Raw genomic sequence first — 15175 nt, forward strand, 5'->3', positions numbered from 1 at the left:
ACTGGAGTTCTGCAACTCCCAGATTGATTTTCCTTTCATATTTCAATTCTACTTGGTAAACAGTTGCATTTAGGTATGTTAAAATGAGTTATAATCTTGATGTCATGGTGATATGTAGTGGCTAGATCTGAGGACAAGAAGTCCTAATTACTGGTGTCTATTTCCAAACTCTTCCAGACAGCGACGACATTTAATAACATTGGTGAATCAGTTGGAGATGCTCAGATCAAAGCTGTTACATTGCGCAAATCAGTATTATAATATTAGTCCTATATGGACTGTTTTCCCTTATTTTTGTAGATTCAGTATACTGTATTTCAAGAATAATATGATCAATCAATAAATGTTGAAAGAAGAACAGGAGTACTTGTGGCACCTTAGAGACTAACAAATGCCACAAGTACTCCTGTTCTTTTTGCAGATACAGACTAACACGGCTGCTACTCTGAAACCTGTCAATAAATGTTGGTTATTATATGGGTGTCGTTAGAAGGCTCTAGATCAATTACTATGTGTACTACCAAAGCTAATTTATTATAATCTGCAGGGACAGATTTTTTTTTAAATGAACATTAACTATAATCACGAGTTAAAATTAAGAAAGTAGAATAAGCCTCTTAAATCAAATGAAATGTCACTAACGAAAACCAGATTTAAAAAAAAAAAAAAAAAACAGTCCTTCAAGCTTCTTGAACCCAGAGTTTGGAACAGGGTCTCAAACTCAAATGACCACGAGGGCCACATGAGGACTAGTTCATTGGTCTGAGGGCCACAACACTGACTCCCCCACACCGGCACTGCCCCGTCCCCGCCCCCACTCCACCCCTTCCATGAGGCCCCGCCCCTGCCCCACCTCTTCCCACCCCTTCCCTGCCCCCATTCCAACCTCTTCCCTGAAATCCCCTGCCCAACTCCACCCCCTCCCTGCCCCAGGGGGTGCAGGAGGGGTGTGGGATGCGGCAGGGGGCTCAGGGCAGGTGGTCAGAGTGCAGGGTGCAGCAGGGGGCCAGGGTGCAGGACAGGTGTGGGGTGCAGCAGGGAGTCAGGGTGCAGGAGGGGTGCGGCAGGAGGCTCAGGGCAGGGGGTCCGGGTGCAGGAGGGGTGTGGGGTGCGGCAGGGGGTTGCGGTGCAGGAGATGTTTGGGGGGTGGACTCTGGCCTGGCATGCACCGGAGGAAGGGCAGGCTCCCTGCCTGCCCTCCCTGCCCTCACGCCGCTCCGGAAAACGGCCGGAACCTGGGAAGGGGCAGGGGGGCACAGGGGTCTGTGTGTTGCCCTGGCCGCGCCTCCAGGCACCATCCCCCGCAGCTCCCATTGGCTGGGAACGGGGAACCGCGGCCAATGGGAGCTTCGGGGGAGGTACCTGGAGGCGCGGCCACGGCAACACACAGACCCCTGTGCCCACCCTCCCCCAGCTTCCGGCAGCTTCCCAGAGCAGCACGGGGGAAGGGCAGGCAGGCAGGCAGGGTGCCTGCCTTGCCCCCGGTGCGTGCCGTGCTGGGCCGGAGCTACTCTAGGTAAATGCTGTGGGGGCCGCAGGGAGCTGGTGGGCCGCAGAAAATAACCTTTTGAACATTTAGAAAAAATCTGTTCTATTCCATCATTATCAGTACATCATTAAGGAGTACAGCTCAATAGACAGCAGAGTTTTATGTCTATATCAACCCTTCAAAGCTATTAGATAAAATGTGTTATTTCCATAAGTACTCTGTTTTAGTATTCTATTTTTTTGTACAAAAATACAGGAGTATTTTTTCCTGTAAAATCAATGAGAGATTTCTCTTCCATATATGATCTATTCCTAACAGTGTAGGAGGAAAAACACTGTAAAAACAATACAAAATATGGCTGATAAGGAGAGAATTACAGTACCATAGTAAATGGCCCAAAAGTTCTAAATTGCTATTAAAAAACACTGAAAATCTATTACATTTTAGCTGGATTACAAAAGCAAAAGTGTTTTTAATAAGGAAATTTAACCGACCAAATTTAAATAAGAGGTTCCTCTGATTATAAATGCAGTGAATCATTTGTGATGATGCAGTACTCTTTGTATTGTAATTAAATGTAGTTAACAGGCAGAACACAGTGAGCCAGAGATTCATTATAGCATATCAGATTTTGTTCTGAACTTTACCACTAAACATATGACTATTGTCTTTGAAAAGTACACACGACTGATTTTTTCATTTGGAAGTGGTGATATTAGAAGATATGAGAGGTTTTTGTGTTGGGTAATAAAAGAAATTAGTGATCATTTTTGTTTACTGTTCTCTTTCATTTTGGAACTAATTATAGGTGCATAAAATTTAGCTTAAAGTTAATAGAGTTGACATGAAGATACTTACAATGACTGTCAGATTCACAACAGCAGACAATAGACAAAAATAGAAAACTGATGGCCAAGATCACGCCTTCTAGATGCAATGATGGAGAGCCCCCTCTGCATGCTGAAGTGATTTCCTCAGCCACCTCCACAGCACCTTCTTCCTTCCATGTCCTGTCTGGGGTCCATGTGGGCCTGAGTGGGATAGAAGGAGGGAGGGATAATCCATTGCCTGTCCCCATGGCACTCAGATTGATTATAAGCACTAGAAATCTCTCTTCTATGGACCCCCACTTCCAGGGTACTGGGGACATCTACAGAAAGGGTGATGATCAGGCCAATTGGCTCCCTGGGGGCCACACTGCCAGAGAGACAAAAGGGTGTTTGTGGGGGACGGGTGTCAAAGTTGGTCCAAAAGCACAAGGCTCCCTTCATCTGGTCCTAATCTCCTGCAGATATCAGAGGATCTGTGGAGTTGTGTGCCTCAAACCCCACCTGATGAGAGGGGGATCTCCTCATGGGAACTTTACAAAGATGTCCACTCTCTAAATCCCCTCCCCTCTCCCACTTGTTTTTCCAGAGGCCTATAAATTTATAAAAAGTAAGTTTTAAAACATGTATCTGCATCTCAGAGGTGGCAGGGAATTAAACTATTTCTTTAGCCAGTCCACAAAAGGCAATATATTGGCAAAATGGACCCCCACCCTATCTATTCTCACTCCCTGTTCCCAAAGAGCCATGAGAACTGCAAAGCTATTTAAATCTTCAAGACTTTTTTTAATTTTTCCTATTTATACTGTGAGCAAGGACATTTTTGCCTGCAATTACAGATAGTTGTCATTATTAAAGACAAAGTAAAAAAAGTGTACTGTAGCTTGAAAGTGCTAAATACTGTATTATGATCAGTTGCAGAGCTCCCTGAAACAACATTGTAAGGATGTTGTATAAATGCCTGTTATTAGTCATGACTAGCAATTAAGAATGTACAAGTGCCATCATCAAAGAGGAGTCTCTTTTTAATAAAAACAGTTTGCATTAGGGTTCATAAGTGACCCCCTTAGTGAAGCAAGGAAACTTTAGTCAAGCAGAGAAGTCAGGAAGTTGCCACACTTGGTTTAGCAGAGCTCCTAAAATCATGTGATCTTTTTCATGTGTCAAAGTGGGCTTTCCAACTCAAAGCCAGAGCAACGAGCAAAAAGAAACATAAGCCCAATTTGGGGAAAGCAGCATCTGCCAATGTTGGAAAGGGGAACACACAATTATCCAAGGAGACACTGGAGAGAAGCAGCTTTGGCTGTTGGCCTATTTGTTTGAGCTTGATTTGTGCTGCCAAACCCACTTCTAGTCAAAATCCCTATCTGTAGGAATGGTACATTTGAAAATAAAACAAAACTGGATAGGGGAACTATGTATTAATCCTGTGTCTGCACCTAAAAGAAATAACTAATTACTCAGATCCAGAATTCACTAATTGCTTGGCACTGCAGTAGTATTTTTCCTTGATAGCCATGTAAGTGATTAGCAAGGCAGAGCAAGTGCTACTCCATGAATACTGTTGATTAAAAACCTTTGTTCAATTTATAAAATGAAGCTCTTCGCTCTGGGGGTGTCATCTGAAATATGTGCAACTGATTATTACTGTTAAGATGCAGTTTGTTCTCTTTCTGCAGTACATGCCATATGTAGTAATTAATCATATAGTAATCTATACATCTACTTAGAAGTGTTTGTGAACTAGCAGTAATTGTTTTAATAAATTCCAGCATGGAAAATAATTTGCTGCAGTAAGCCACCCACAGTGGTATTAAAAAACCAAGTAACCCAATTAGAGGAGCATATTTTATCCACTAAAATAAGTTAAACAACAAGGACTATTTGTCTACATTAATTCTTTAAATTTCTATATACAAGAATGTATGTTAAAGAGGCAAATGTATTCAGACAGATATTCTAAATGAGGTTGTCAGGGTTCCCTCCCCACTCTGAACTCTAGGGTACAGATGTAGGGACCCGCATGAAAGACCCCCTAAGTTTATTTCTACCAGCTTAGGTTAAAACTTCCCCAAGGCACAAATTCTTTGCCCTTGGATGGTACGCTGCCACCACCAAGTGATTTAACAAAGAATCAGGGAAAGGACCACTTGGAGTTCCTGTTCCCCCAAAATATCCCCCCAAACCCTTACACCCCCTTTCCTGGGGAGGCTTGAGAATAATATCCTAACCAATTGGTTACAAAGTGATTACAGACCCAAACCCCTGGGTCTTAGGACAATAAAGAAATCAGTCAGGTTCTTAAAAGAAGGATTTTATTTTAAAAAAAGAAAAAAAGGTAAAAATCACCCCTGTAAAACCAGGATGGAAAATAACTTTACAGGGTAACAAAAGATTAAAAAAACGCAGCAGAACTTCCTCTACGCTTAGTTTCAAAGTTACAAAAAACAGGAATAAACCTCCCTCCAGTAAGGAAAAATTCACAAGCAAAACAAAAGATAATCTAATACGCCTTGCCTGGCTTTTACTTACAGTTTTTGTAATATGAGAGACTTTAGGATGGTTTATAGGAGAAGGCGTTTTTTGATCTGATGCTTCTCTGCTTCCCAAGAGAACACACAAAACAAAGCCTGCCCCCCAAGATTTGAAAGTATCTTCTTTCCCCATTGTCCTTTTGGTCAGGTGCCAACCAGGTTATTTGAGCTTCTTAACCCCTTAGGAGAAATTCTAGGCTACCCTTAGCTGTATGGTTATGACAGAGGTTTTCATTTTAATGCTACATAAAGTGAACCATTATTTTATAGTGTTGGTACTTTAAAATGTTATTCTACAATTTTAGAATTGTAAAGTAGTTAATTGCAATGTCTCAGAAAAATCTCAAGATATGTTGTGTCCACCAATTGGTGGCCAGATACTGAAGTAGATATGTCTAATAAACAGAGTCCTTGCACACACAACTGGTGGCAGGAACTATTGTATATCCTGCAGAGTGGTCTTGTTGAGACTTGAACCACAATCCTCAATGTCCATTATCTACAACTCTACCAGAGGACACCTAGAGAGTTCTTTTCTAGGTAATAATATTATTTTGTGAACTCATGCTCACCTTCTTGGTCAGGGCTGGCCTTACCATGAGGCAAACTGAGGCGATCGCCACTAGGACCCAGAGTGTAGAAAATTGTGTCTGCTGCTGGTGCATACGTATTCTCTCTGCTCTAGATGCACAGAAATAGTGGAGTTCTGTGCTGGAGGAAGGAGGGCACAAGAGACATAACAGGCAGGCAGGAGAAAAGGTGATAGGGAATAACAGAAAGCAGCAGGAGCTGCAGGGAGAGAGAGGAGGAGGAGCCTCTTATGTACCCCCTCCAGCACCCCCAGGAGCCTGGACTGATTAACACCAGCTTCTCAGGGAGCTTCCTGTTTCCTGCTGCTTCCCTGAACCCACTTGAGGAGAACAGGCAGTCAACTGAAGTAGTAGGAGCAGTTAGGCCCTTAAGACGCGGATGTCTTCCCTCACTCAGGCCCCGCTACCAGCCATCTTATTTGTCCCTGAACTTCAACTGAGTATTGAGAGCTACTATAGCTGGCACAGAACAGCAGTCATGAGTGAAAGAAGAAAACGCCCATCTGGGGCAGCATTCAGAGAAAGAAAGCAAGCAAAGGAAGCTTTTCTATCTAAGCAGGAAGGAACTCTTCTGAGATACATAGACTCAAATGTTCATGGTGAACCTTCTGGCCCCATTGAGGATGTGAGTGGTGAGGAGATGCCTGATCTTCCAGTTAGTCAGAGTGCAGGTGACCTGGCAGCTACTGCAGCATCCATATCTCCATCTCAAATGGATGTAACCATGCATATTCCTGAAGAAAAGTGTAGGTCAGAGAAGAGAGTGTGGTGGAGGCACAAGAAACAGCTGCTGCTGAGTTTAGTTCCTTAAGTCTAGATGATCCAGGACTGTGGACCCACTTGAGCAGTAGCCTGAGGGACTTCCTTGTACTGCATGGGCCACAGCAAGTGAAAAACTTCATGTTCCCCAAAAACAATAAAATAGAAGTTTCCATCCAACACATTAACGGTGTGAAATCCCCAGTGATGACAAAGTGGAGAGGCCATCGCTTATGTACTCAAAAACCCAGAATGCTGCATACTGTTTTTGTTGCAAACTCTTCCAGTCTAATGTTCCAGCCACATTGGGTTCCACAGGAACAAAGGATTGGAAAAATCTGGCTAGAAATGTGCCATGCCATGAGAAGGCAGCAAATCACCAGAGAGCATTCCACAGGTGGAAAGAGCTTGAGATGAGACTAAAGTTAAAGGCCACCATAGATGATCAGCATCAAAAGGACATTACATCAGAGTGTCTTTACTGGCAAAATGTTCTGAAAAGGCTAATTGCCATTGTGAGAATGCTTGCTATCCAAAACCTAGCACTGCATGGCACTTCAGATCAGCTGTGTGTGCCAAACAATGGAAACGTCCTTAAAACTGTGGAGCTGATGGCTGAGTTTGATGCTGTACTCCAGGACCACCCAAGAAATGTACACACACCACTACCTTGAAAAAACAATTCAAAAATGAGATCATACAGTTACTGGCAACAAAAGTCAAACAGAAGATTGTGGCAGATCTGAAGTCAGCAAGATATTACTCTATTATTCTGGACTGCACACCTGACATCAGCCATACGGAACAAGTAACTTTAATGGTGTGTTTTGTAACAACAACAGAACCTCGTGAAAATGTCCCTGCAATGGTGACTGTCAGAGAGCATTTTCTAGAATTTATTGACATTGATGATACTACAGGAGCTGGTATGACAAATGTGCTTCTTAAAAAGCTGGAAGATACAGGAATTGCGATAGCCAACATGAGAGGAAAGAACAGAGGAATGTAGACATGGATCCGAGAGTTAAACCCTCGAGCTTTTTTTGTCCCATGCAGTTCTCATTCATTGAACTTGGTGGTCAGTGATGCAGCATCAGCTTCTAGTGAGGCTGCTGAATTTTTTAATGTAATTCAAAGCATCTATGTGTTTCTCTGCATCAACTCATCGATGGCAAATTTTGAAGCAACATCTGGGAACATCCTCTCTGACACTGAAACCACTGAGTGCCACATGATGGGAAAGTCGAGTGGAGGCGATAAAGCCTATCAAACACCAAATTGGGAAGATAGATGATGCCATAGTTTCCATTATGGAGGATAATGCTATGACAGGAACTGTTTGTGGGAGAACCATAGCAGAGGGAAATGGAATCACCAGAAACATACATAACTTCAAATTTCTGTGTGGCTTAGTGTTGTGGCATGACATACTGTTTTAAATAAATGTTGTAAGCAAGAGACTCCAAGCTGTTGACCTTGATATATCTGGAGCAATGGAACAACTGGACAAAGCAAAGTCATATCCACAGTCTTACTGGTCAGATGAGGGATTTCAGAATGTTCTGAAGAGTGCACAGAAGTTGGCAGAGGAACTCACACTGAAGCTATTTCCCACCCATTCAAGAATACAAGAGTCACCGAAGAAGAAGATATTTTGTTACGAGGCATGGGATAATCCCATAAGAGACCCCAAACAACAATTCAAAGTTGAATCCTTTAACCAGGTGCTAGATTGTGCAAAACAGTCAGTTGAAGAATGTTTCATGCAGCTCAAGGAACACAGCAGTATATTTGGGATGTTGTATGATATTCCAAAATTCCTCACTATACCTGAAGAAGACCTACACCAGCAATGCAGGGCACTAGAGACAGTGTTGAGACATGATGACATGCGCGATATTGATAGGTGATGAACTGAAAGCCCTTTCAAGATACACTTCAGCAGGATCAACTCCAAAGGCTGTTCTGGAATATATGTGCACAAACAAGATGACCGCCCTCTTTCCAAATGCTTTTATTGCTCTGCGCATACTTCTAACACTTCCTGTAACAGTTGCCAGTGGAGAACACAGCTTCTCCAAGCTGAAGTTAATAAAAAACACATCTATGCTCCACAATGACACAGGAGAGGCTGATCGGCCTTGCAACCATCTCAGTAGAGCACGAGCTGGCCCAGACTGTGGACTTTCAGCAGGAAGCAGTTCAAATCTTTGTAACCAAGAAGGCACGGAAAGCTCCACTTTGATTATTCAAACAGATAAAAATGCTAGTGTTTACTATGCAGACAAGAAAAGTTAATTTTCAAACGCCTGAACAGCAAATGTAAGTGTTACTTAAAATTTTTGAACAAGGCATTTTAAGTTGTTAGTTCTCCTTTATTGGGGTAGGTAGCAGAGCAGTACCATGAGAGGAGTAGAACAGGAAGAAGGCAGAATTGAGACCTTTCAAAATTTTGGTACAATCAAGGGGGCATGGGGGCGTCATTTGAGCTCCCCGTCTCAGGTGCCAAAATGTTGTGGGCCGGCCCTGTTCTTGGTGGGTGAGCACAAGCAAGCAAAGTCCCTGAATGATGACATAGGCATGAGCTCTGTAGACAAGAGAGTACATATTTATTACTAGAAGAGGATACAAAGGCAGCCTACTGACTCCAAAAATAGTTTTGCTTTGCTTCAGGGTAGGAAAGACAAACCCCACTCACCCTTAACTTCCTGAGATCAGGTTCCTTCCCCTCTGAAGAAGCCACACCCCTCAGGGACTGTCTGTGGATGTGCACAGCACAGTAACTATTATAATGCATAATACAAATAGTTCACCTTTATATAGCTAAAAATGTACAAGATGATAGTCTTACATCTCTCACTCAAGAAAATTAATACTTTTGTGGCTGACCAATAACGGGTATGTCTTGAGCATGTGCAAGCCCCCAGTTTATTGCCCCACAAAGCCAGTAGGAGCAGTACTAATTTTATCTCAGTTGGAAGTCACAATCTGACATGAAAATTAGAAAGTCATCTGTTGTCCACTGGCCTCTCAAACCACTGACAGCATGGTCTGGCTTACCCAGCATGGACCTCTCTCTTTCTAGAATCAACATATGGCTTTCTGGTGGTATCTTTTTATTTCTACTAACTGGGGCCAGAAATCTAGAAGCATTGCCAGGGGCATGATTCACTGAACCCCGAGCTGCAGTTTTATGTGAGCTTCTCACAGGACTGAGCTGCAGATGCTCAGCACCTCTAAGTATCAGGCCACTTTTATTTAACTACCTAAATAGGGATGAAAGAAGTCCAAGTATTTCAAGCACAGCAGCCTAAAGTTAGGCCCCTAAATACATATTTGGTCTCCCAAACAAAAGAGATCTGATTTTCAAAGATGCTCAGCATACACTACTCCCTATTCACTTCTGTTCTGGGAGATGAACATCCGTGAAAAAATCAGGTCCCTTTTATCTAGATGGCTAAACAGAGATTTGGGGGCTTAACTTTAGGCATGCAAGTTTGAACAGTGAGGCCTGACAGCTGAGGATATGCTTATTTTTTGAGAACTGCCATAAAGAATTGTTATTTCAGAAAAAGACACCATAGCATCAGCTAATTAGCTTCTGATACTGAAACATTATTCCCAGAATCGCTGCATACTCAAAGATATCCTTCCTGAATCACAGCAATATGCGTAACGGCAGCATCTCCAGACACTTCAATTACTAAAGCAAAAAAGGAGTTTGTGTTTGGGCTTAGCTACACTTACATTTTATAGCGCTCTAACTTGCTGGCTCAGGGGTGAGAAAAAATCACCCCCCTGAGCGCAGCAAGTCAGAGCGCTAGAGTAAACAGGCTCCGAGCGCTGGGAGCTGGGCTCCCAGCAAATCCCCTCGTGGAGGTGGATTCCCAGGAGCGCTGGGAGAGCTCTCTCCCAACGCTCGCGCGCGACCACACTCGCACTTCAAAGCGCTGCCGCTACATGCCAGTGTACCCATGCCCTTTGACTATGTTGCAAAACTTTTCCAAGTATTTGACGCTCAAAGGCACTGAGTTAGTTAGAAAGCTGAGCCACAGAAAACTAGATTACACTAAAGATTTATCACCTACCAAACATAGACAATTCCTCCAAAAATGGGGATACCTGGTGACTAATAAGAACATAAGAACGGCCATACTGGGTCAGACCAAAGATCCCTCTAGCCCAGTATCCTGTCTGCCGACAGTGACCAATGCTAGGTGCCCCAGAGGGAATGAACAGAATTGTTAATTATCAAGTGATCCATTCCCTGTTGCCCATTCCCCGTTTCTGGCAATGGGGAGCATAGTTGTTAAACCTCCCATTCTACATCCTACAATAAATTGTGTTGTAATTGTTACAGTAACGTTATGCTGGAAAGTATTAATGGTTGCCATCAATCACACACCTGGTTAAAGCTGTTGGGTATACTAGTCACCCGTTGTTTGGGCTACATGGCTGGAGCAATTAAATGCCCCTTTCTGCAACGATAATTGAAAAAATGGAAGCCACCACCTCAGGCATAAGCCAGTATGGCAAAGCCTGATCAGAAGCTATGCCACGTGGGCAAAGGAGTTTCCCTGGGGACTGATTGCAAACACAGCGAATAGGGCACGGTTTGTCTGTGGTTTTCAGAAGCAGAAAGCCAGAGAAGCAGGGGTGAGCATGACTCAGGGAGAAACCAAGAGACAAGGCTTCTTTTGGATACAGTACTCACTGGAAAGACAGACTTGGATTTCTGTTGGGAAACAGGACATTGTATACATTTTTTATAAGTGAACAAGACTGCACCTAAGAAATTTCTGTAACATTAATTTCTCTTCCTAACAGAAACAACTCAGCAAGTCCCTGAATACTGGCTAACTGATTGGGCCAAAGGGTCAACAATAAATACAGTTACATGTAATGTACTAAAACAATTATAATGATACTGTCTGTGTGGAAGGAAGGTTAACCATAGTTCTTGTTAAGAAAACCATTAGCTTTGATTTCTTGGTCTTGCTATATAGTTAACATTTAGTGTTTATTAACAAAGTGAGTTAATTATGAAGGGGAGGGGAAAAAAGCATCAAACCTGTCTCATTTTCAACAATCTTAGACCAAATCCTGCAAAGATGTAGTTACATGTTTAATTTCATACACATGGGATCTCATAGATTACCCTGGGCTCCAAGTTTGTTCCCCAATTTGGGCTTACAGTACATGGTGAGCTATAATTCATAGATTCCAATGCCAGAAGGGATCTCTGTAATCATCTAGTATGACCATAGAACTTCATCAGAATAATTCCTAGAGTATTCATTTTAGAAAAACATCCAATCTTGATTTTAAAATGGTCAGCTATGTAGAATCCATCATGACTCTTGGTAAGTTGTTCCAATGGTTAACTATTCTCATGGTTAAAAATGTATGCCCTATTTCCAGTTCAAAATCGATATTAATGGTCTAATGAGCTCCTCAGCCAACTCTTTAAAAACTCTTGGATGCAAGTTATCTGGACTTGCTGATTTAAAAAATGTATTAAAAATTTTTAGCTGTTGTTTAACATCCTCCAGAGACACTAGTTGAATGGAAAATTTTATCATTTGATGTAACTAAATCATCTCTTTTTTACCCAAATACAGAACACTTCTGTCATTTCTGTATTATTATTCTTATTGATAATTCTACCATTTCCATCTAGTAATGGACTGATACCATTTTTAGGATTCTTTTTGTGTTCCTAATTTACTTAAAGAGCTCCTTCTTATTGTCCTTAACTGCTGGCCACAGATTTCTCCTTGTGTCCCTTTCCATCTCTTATCAGTTTGCTACAATTCTTAGCTTCTCTTTATGTTCATTACTACCAAGTTCCCCTTTCTTCCTTTTGTAATATATTATTTTTACAGCTGCCTTCACTTCCCCTCTAAACCAGGTTAGATTTTGTAACCAATATGACTTTGTCATTTGTGTGATTGACATTGTTTAAGAATGCTTCTTTGGATGTCTCAAAAACTGCAAATTATCACATGCATTCTTCTGGTTAAATTCTTTCTCCCAGCTGATTTGGCTCGTAATTGTTTTCAGCTTTGTGAAACTGGCCCTTTTAGAGCACCAATTATATATATATATATATATATATCTCACCGGTCTGGACTTCATTCTGTTTGCACATTATAGTGATCAAGTCATGATCACTTGTACCTAAGTTATCATTAATTTTTAGGTCTGTAATCAATTCATCTTTATCTGTCAAGATGAGGTCTAATATAGAATTCCTCCATGTTGGACGAAACACTTTTAGAGTTAGGAAAATTGTCACCTATAATATTTAGAAATAAGATGCCCACTGTTTAAAATAGGAGAGTAAACCTTTCTTTACTTAATTCTTAGTATTTTTTTCTGCTGCCCATCACCATAGTTAGGACTCTACCAAATTAACAGTCCATTTTGGTCTATTTCACAGTCAGGATTTTTTAAATTGTAAATTTCACGATTTCAGCTCTTTAAATCTGAAATTTCACAGTGTTGTAATTGTAAGGGTCCTGACCCATACAGGAGTTGTGGAGGGGTCGCAAGGTTATTGTAGGGGGGGTTGCAGTATTGCTACCCTTACTTCTGTGCTGCTGCTGGTGGGGTGCTGCCTTTCGAGCTGGGCACCTGGCTGACACCCACCTCTCTCTGGCTGCCCAGCTCTAAAGTCACCACAGAAGTAAGGGTGGCAATACCACAACCCTCCTAAAATAACCTTGTGACCTCCCTGCAACTCCCTTTTGGGTCATGACCCCCAATTTGAGAAAAGCTGGCCTTCCCTGTGAAATCTGTATAATATAGATAACACACAAAAGACCAGATTTCACGGTCTTTGACGCATTTTTCATAGGTGTGAATTTGGAAGGGCCATAACCATAGTTTCTGAGTCCCTTCTGCATGAAACCAGTTGCAATGGTGAAGTCCCTATTGGACTTCATGGAACCTTTAGCTCTCCTCCCTTTTCAGGGTAAAAATTCTGCTTGGGTAATATTTTGTTGTTTACTTTTTTTGGTTAGTTGATTTATGTAATAGCTTTATTGGCGGTTTTGGTTTTTTTCCCAGGAAGGAGAGCCGTATTTGGGTCGATGGAGTCTCAAAGTTGGGAGTGCATTCTTGCTACAATGGAAAGGCTTTATCAAAAGTGGAAAGTTTTGCAGTGCTTCCTGAAGATGATCACTCTACATTTGCCAAATGTAGTCTGGAAATTCCTTCCATATATGGATCCCCTCGACCTGGACAGTGCATGGATCGTTGTGACCAGGTCTGGAGATGTAATTTACTATATTTTTAAAAATATAATAGATAATAGTCTCAGCAAAAATATTGTTTCATAAATTTCTCAATATTTTGGGGGGAAATTCCTTCAAAATGGGATTGTGTCATATATTCATTATTTTGTTGGTTGCTCTCTTAAGCTCTGATCCTACAAAGACTTATGTGTATGCTTAACTTTACATACATGAGTCCCCCCAGAGAATGCATATTAATACAACAAAAACCTGATTGGTTACCAAAAAAAAATCCACACATAATTTTGCAGACTTTTGAAATGAACCAGATTCTGCCATCCTTGAGTAGCACCATACCATGTAAGCAGTCTCACTGAAGTCCTCTTTAAGCAAGCTTCCCTCATTCCATCTAACATCTGCATCTCCTTTCCCCAGCAAGCCCTGATGCTTGCATACAAAGAGAGGTGTGTATTATATTTACAGTTGGGCAACTAATTTATAGCATAGTCAAGGGGACTACTTGCATACTGTAAACCTTCCATTGATATAGCAGTAGAATAAAGGCAACTTCTGAGCACTTTTGAATTTTTTTTGAAGGTCCTATCCACGAGTAATGGAATAAAATTCATGCTCTCAAATAACAATTTCAAAAAACACCCTACCTTTCTATCTAATGGCATATGTACCCTGCAATTAAAATAGCTAAGAGGCTGTTTAATTGCTCTAGGACCCTCTGAGATGGGAGGGTCCCAGAATTCAGGCTGCAGCCCAAGACCAATGTCTACACCACAATTAAATAGCTTCTTAGTCCAAGTCAGCTGGCATGGGCCAGCTGCAGGTGTCTAATTGCAATGTAGATATACCCACAGTGAACAATCAACGCAAAATAAATTAATCATTGTTTTAGAGAGTAAAATTTTTCATATTGCTCTAATAGCAGTTTAAAGAGCTTGTGTGCCTTTTTCATTGTTGTCCTACATTGTTAAAATGGTTTTGGTTTATTATCTCCACACACACCCTTATCCCCACACCCATATTCCTTTGTTCCATATTGAGCTTGGTATCACTGCTCAATATTTTTTCCCACTGTAAAATATAATCCACACATAAGACATGTCATCAGCAAATTTTGCAGCTTCTAAAACAATGCCTTATTCAAGGTCACTGATTTCCACATAACAATATTGATACTGATATTTGATCTATGTGCCACCTTGCTTCCCCATTCTGAACTGTTTCCTTTTAATGAAAAGCCCTTTTCCTTGTTTCTAAACATATTATTATTATTATATTTACTATTTACATTATGGTAGTGCCTTGAAGGAAGGGCCCCGTTAGGCTAGTCACTGTACAAACATATAATCAACAAACAATCCCTGTCCCAAACAGTTTACAATCTACGGATGAAATTCTGGTCCCACTAAAGTCAATGAGAAAATTCCCATCCATTTAAATGGATTGAGGATTACACCCAAAGTGTAAACTTATTTCAGTATTCTTCCAATACAGCATGTTAAACTGTAGATCAGAATTTCCTTTGTTTTTCGTACCTTCAGGCATATTTTAAACATGATTTTTGCTTTTTTTAGTTGTAATAATGAAATAATTTTTTTCTCTTTGAATTATAACAGCCTCCATAAAACTGGAATTAGGACTGTAGTTTTGTCATAGGGCAAATATTTAGCTGTGTTGTCTCCACAGACCTGCATTAATACTTAACACCAAGAAATCCTTTATT

This window comes from Chelonia mydas, chromosome 7, assembly GCF_015237465.2.
Source record: "Chelonia mydas isolate rCheMyd1 chromosome 7, rCheMyd1.pri.v2, whole genome shotgun sequence".
Classification (NCBI taxonomy): Eukaryota; Metazoa; Chordata; order Testudines; family Cheloniidae; genus Chelonia; species Chelonia mydas.